This window comes from Chiloscyllium punctatum, chromosome 2 (genome assembly GCF_047496795.1).
Source record: "Chiloscyllium punctatum isolate Juve2018m chromosome 2, sChiPun1.3, whole genome shotgun sequence".
NCBI lineage: Eukaryota > Metazoa > Chordata > Chondrichthyes > Orectolobiformes > Hemiscylliidae > Chiloscyllium > Chiloscyllium punctatum.
Window position 1 is genome coordinate 10508444 of NC_092740.1, and position 5884 is coordinate 10514327.

Consider the following 5884-nt stretch of genomic DNA (forward strand, 5'->3'; position numbering starts at 1 on the left):
ATGGGCACCAGGGAGGTAAAAACAATGACTGCAGATGCTGGAAACCAAATACTGGATTAGTGGTGCTGGAAGAGCACAGCATCCAACGAGCAGCGCAATTGACATTTCGGGCAAAAGCCCTTCATCAGGAATAAAGGCAGTGAGCCTGAAGCGTGGAGAGATAAGCTAGAGGAGGGTGGGGGTGGGGAGAAAGTAGCATAGAGTACAATGGGTGAGTGGGGGAGGGGATGAAGGTGATAGGTCAAGGAGGAGAGGGTGGAGTGGATAGGTGGAAAAGAAGATAGGCAGGTCGGACAAGTCCGGACAAGTCAAGAAGACAGTTACTGAGCTGGAAGTTTAGAACTAGGGTGAGGTGGGGGAAGGGGAAATGAGGAAACTGTTGAAGTCCACATTGATGCCCTGGGGTTGAAGTGTTCCGAGGCTGAAGATGAGGCGTTCTTCCTCCAGGCGTCTGGTGGTGAGGGAGCGGCGGTGAAGGAGACCCAGGACCTCCATGTCCTCGGCAGAGTGGGAGGGGCAGTTGAAATGTTGGGCCACGGGGCGGTTTGGTTGATTGGTGCGGGTGTCCCGGAGATGTTCCCTAAAGCGCTCTGCTAGGAGGCGCCCAGTCTCCCCAATGTAGAGGAGACCGCATCGGGAGCAACGGATACAATAAATGATATTAGTGGATGTGCAGGTGAAACTTTGATGGATGTGGAAGGCTCCTTTAGGGCCTTGGATAGAGGTGAGGGAGAGGTGTGGGCGCAGGTTTTACAGTTCCTGCGGTGGCAGGGGAAAGTGCCAGGTTTGGAGGATGACTTGTTTGGGGGCGTGGACCTGACCAGGTAGTCGCGGAGGGAACGGTCTTTGCGGAAGGCGGAAAGGGGTGGGGAGGGAAATATATCCCTGGTAGTGGGGTCTGTTTGGAGGTGGCGGAAATGTCGGCAGATGATTTGGTTGATGCGAAGGTTAGTAGGGTGGAAGGTGAGCACCAGGGGCGTTCTGTCCTTGTTACGGTTGGAGGGGTGGGGTCTGAGGGCGGAGGTGCGGGATGTGGACGAGATGCGTTGGAGGGCATCTTTAACCACGTGGGAAGGGAATTTGGGCACCAGGGAATCGAGGCTGTGACAGAACACTTGAAGAACTGTGTTGGCACACACGTCCAGTGGAAGGGCCCTGGACAAACCTCCAAGTTGACTCTATAGGTGCCCTGCCTCCATGTGAAAACAGATACACCTCCATCCATGACATCATAGACACTTTTACAAAATGGATCGATGCATTTCCCATTGGGACAAACACAGTGAGAACAACAGCCCAGATCCTCACACAACAGGTGTTCACGAGATGGGGTTTACCCTGCAGTATCGAGTCAGATCAGGGAACCCCATTTCACCAGCTGAGTAATGCAAAATGTGATGACCATGTTTGGTATCAAACAGGAATTCCACATCACTTAGACCCCCAATCCAGTGGGATCACAGACAGAATGAACCGCAGACTGAAAGGGATGATGAGGAAAACAATGCAACAGAATAACAAAACCTGGGAGACAGTGCTTCCATTTGTCCTCATGGTGAGGAGATACCACCCCCCCACTCCCCAACAATGAATGACAGGCTGACCCATGAAAGGGTTGTCTACTTGTTCGGACTTGACCTATCAGAGCCTGCCCTCATTGCCCTCCCCCACAAAAAGCCAGACAGCACCTCCCCCACAAAATCAAAGGCACTTAGCTGGCAGTAGCCGTCCAGTTAGGTACGAGAAAGAAACTAAGTAAGGCTTACTTAAATCGCAAAGTTAACCGTGTCGAGAACCCCACAGGAGAGCAAGTAATGCTCCAGGTCTATGAGCCAAATTCCTTCCTTTCCCCCTAAATATTCCAATCCACTTATGGTGGTGGATAAAGCTAGCCCCTCAGTCTATAAGATTCTACTAGCCACGGGTAAAACTGGCTGGTACCACAGAAACCAGTTAAAAGCCTTTGGCACACAACACAGCCACTCTCACCACCTTAGTATATGGAAGGCAGATGACACAGTTTCAGACCAAATAACAAGACCAAGGACATCCCATAACACATCCTCAGGGCACCCACCCCTGATGGAAATGATACACTTCCATCACTGTCACCGGCAGCAGATTCCACATCCAAGGGACCCCCGACCAGTTTAAATGACCCAATAGGAGAGTGTCCAAAAGATTGGCATCACACACTACTCAGTGACAACACGGACATGTCACAGATTCCCGAGACCCCCTGACAGATCGGCAAACTGAACATTCCCGACTCAGTATAACTCAGACACTTAACGGTATCCCCGCACCATGGACATGAGACTCACTCAGAACAGACTCACTCAGACTGTCAGGCAGCAGTTCCTGATGACTCCAAAAGGGGGAGTGACAGTAAACCAACAGGGAAACCCAGAGCAGACGAGCTCAGACTCCCAGACGGTAATTCCAGATGTCTCCAATAGGGGGCATGGCATGGCCCATGTCTGGGAACCGACAGAATGCCAGATGAAACAAAACTGACGCAAACTCCCAGGTGGCAATTCCACATTTCTCCAATAGGGGGACTGAGAGCACACCAACAGGAGAACAGAGAGGATTTGATACAGACACCCCAGAGACAGAGGATTCAGACTCTCTGTTTGGTGTCTCTTTGACAAATGCACAGATTCAGTGATCCAAGTGATGAAACAGCTCCTGACAGCCACTCAAGGGAAGGTGCAACTGTTTCTGGTGATCAAAACTCTCATGCAGCTCACACCTCTTCCTGCTTTATTCCTCTGCACGCTGAGGAATTTAACCAAGTTATAATTCTTCAATTTTCTGCTCATTGGATAGAATCTCCAAGTCAGATTCTTCATGGTACCTTCACTTTCATCTTCATTTCTATGACCCACATTTAAAGTGGTCTCTGTCAGTCAGGCCAGCTTCATTTTGGTTTATATTTCAATGATTGATCTCTTACAATCCCCGACACATTCACTCGTCTTTGAAACGTTGGTCTTCATGACCACCTTGTTTTTCTCCTAACCACATCATGGTCAGGTCATTTAAACAGTCCTAACCTCTACCGCTAGAAACCAAGGTTGGAGCCTAATAGGCCTCGAAACCCAATCTAACATTCCACCTGGGATTCACATTACCATGTTTTGTTTTTGTTTTTAAAAAAAGTGGGAGAGGGTTAGGTCACATACATCCTGAGCATATCCATTGTATTGTGTCAAAACAGTTCAGCTATTAAACAAGGATAACAACAGATCTCTCCCCAGGGTAACCACGGACCGCAAGCAACAGCAATTTCATCACATCAAACAATCCAGGATGCACTTATCAATTCATTGCCGCTTTCAGTGGTTGGGATAGTTTGTTTGTTTTTATCATAAAGTACTTAAACTGACCCATTAAGGCAAGCACTTGAGAATTCTTTGTTCAGTTAAGTAGATTAGACCAGTGTAGACATCCTGTGGTTACCCCCCTGCTGTGCACTCTGTGCGGTAGAGTACTTGAAACTGACCCTTTAAGGCAAGTCCCCAATGACTCTGCTTCCACCACCACAACTGGCAATGCATTCCATACATTCATAACTCTCTGCGTAAAGGACCGGCCTCTGACGTCTCCTTTATACCTTCCTCCTAATATCTTCAAACTATGACTTCTCGTACCAGTCAATCCTGCCCTGGGGAAAAGTCTCTGGCTATTGCCTCTGTCTATTCCTCTCATTATTTTGTTCACCTTGATCAGGTCTCCTCTCTTCCTCCTTCTCTCCAGAGAGAAAAGTCCGAGCTTTTTCAACCTTTCTTCATAAGGCAAGCTCTCCAGTCCAGGCAGCATCCTGGTAAACCTTCTTTGCACCCTCTCCAAACCCTCTGTATCTTTACTATAGTAGGGCGACCAGAACTGGACACAATATTCCAAGTGTGGTCTATTACATATGGATGGATACTATTATGCCTCACTGAGGTAGCATGTTGGAAATCAAGTTGCATTATTCCCTGAGTTGTCACAAAAGTTAGTTTCTCCTGAGTTTTAGACTAAAGATGACAGAAAGCACAGACTAGGTTTCTGGACTTCACAAGGATTACTATTTATCACACATAAATAGACTCTAATTCCACAGAAAAATGATGGACCATTGAGCTATAACACCATTAGTTCAAACTCTAAGATGCTCATGAAGCAAGTCCCCTAAAACGCAAGCACATATTGTACACACACACACATACACACACACACACACACAGAAACACACACAGAAACACACACAGACACAGACACACACTCACACACACAGACATACATACACACAGAGACACATACACGTACACGTGCACACACACACACACACACACAGAGATACACACATTCGTGCACGTGCACACACAGACACACACACAGAAACTCAACATCAATCTTTGAGTGGAAGGAACAGAAAGGAAACAGTTTCGTCGATCCCTGTTCACGGGATTCGCTGAGATGATTCTTGAGCTGATCAGAATGCTGCTTCCCCAGATGCTGTCACTGGTTTACTAGAGATACAGTCTGTGGTTTATAAAAGGTCTGGCTTACTCATTAAAGGTCAGAACTTTCTGCAACTGCTGAAGGAAAAGACAATCAGCTGGTTATCCTCAGATTTAAAGTAGCTTTTCCTGCCAGGAACAGAGCTGATGATGAACAGGTCCTCAGATGGTGGAGGTCGGATGGCTTCTCCCTGTCATGTTCATATCCACAAACTGTTCAATTACCTGGGAACCAATCACATCGTCATTGGCAGCAAGACGGTCTTTGTCATTGATTACTGGTCTTTAGTACAAAGACCAATCAGATACTTGTTTCTGGCTGAATCGCCATTGGTACATAGGCATGTCTCCAGTTCGTCTGCACCTTCTTCTGCTGCTATCTGACCCAGCAGCTGTGTAAACAATACTTACAATGAGCGTCAGGTTACTTGCTTTCAAAAGTGTGCAGTATCCCTTAAACAATCCTTGGTTTTCAACAATTCTGATGCGTTTCAGTCCACAATTAAAAATACACTAAGATAAAAAGGCACAAATTTTTTAAAAAATTTAAAAATCACTTTTGAAGAATAATAATGCCAAGTTTCTGAGCTGGTAAGTTCCATGATGTTCCTTGAATTTGATCTGAGAAACAATCCAACCTCAGTTACACAGGTTCAGTTCTTATTCGCTCCTAATGAGTCTTCACCACAGCTGCATAGGTTACATCCGCTAGAAAGAGACAGAAATCAGAGCTGATGATCATTATCAATTCAGTTTGAAGGTAAATACAGGAAAGGGGCATATTTACCCAAATATCAGTCCCATCACTATCAGAGTAGTTACAGGAAAGGGAAATATTTACTCCATCAGTTGTACATTTTCCCCCTCATTCTCTTTATGACGCTCACAAATACATTGGGAGAGAAAAGCCTTTTGAGAGACAGTCAAGTATCATCCAATGGGATAATGGAGAGACTGTTTACTTTCTGATTGGTGGAGTAAAGGAACACCCTAATAACGATGAACAGACTGACGGGCCAATGACAACAGCATCGTGGTGAGGGATTGGGACTTTAAGGTCATGTGATCAAATCTCCATAATGGTGCCACCCAACGTTGGGGTCTCAAATAACAAGGAAATGGATCATCCAGGCCCAACTAGCACTGTCCCACACATTGGAGAATGGGCTTCAGGGATTGGGAAATGAGAAAGGATTAGAATTAGGATTCTGAAAGGACAAACCTGACTCACTCTCTTCTGAATCAGCAACCCGGAGAGTCTTGCCACCTTGAAATGAAAGAGAATAGTCTGTTAGTGAGGAGGATGTATTTTAAATGTTTAGAAATACCACTATGTGGGCAAAAAGTATGTAGCTGGTTACCTTTTCTGTTAC

The 5884-nt window shown here is 46.2% G+C and overlaps 1 long non-coding RNA gene across 1 annotated transcript; it reads right to left on the bottom strand.

The window, feature by feature from the left end:
• Positions 1-4053: 4053 nt before the first annotated feature.
• On the bottom strand, positions 4054-5781 carry LOC140492678 (uncharacterized). Its single transcript, XR_011963623.1, has 2 exons — positions 5743-5781; positions 4054-5219 (listed from the first exon to the last, which is right to left on the bottom strand). It is a non-coding gene; the product is annotated as an uncharacterized lncRNA (long non-coding RNA).
• Positions 5782-5884: the final 103 nt, after the last annotated feature.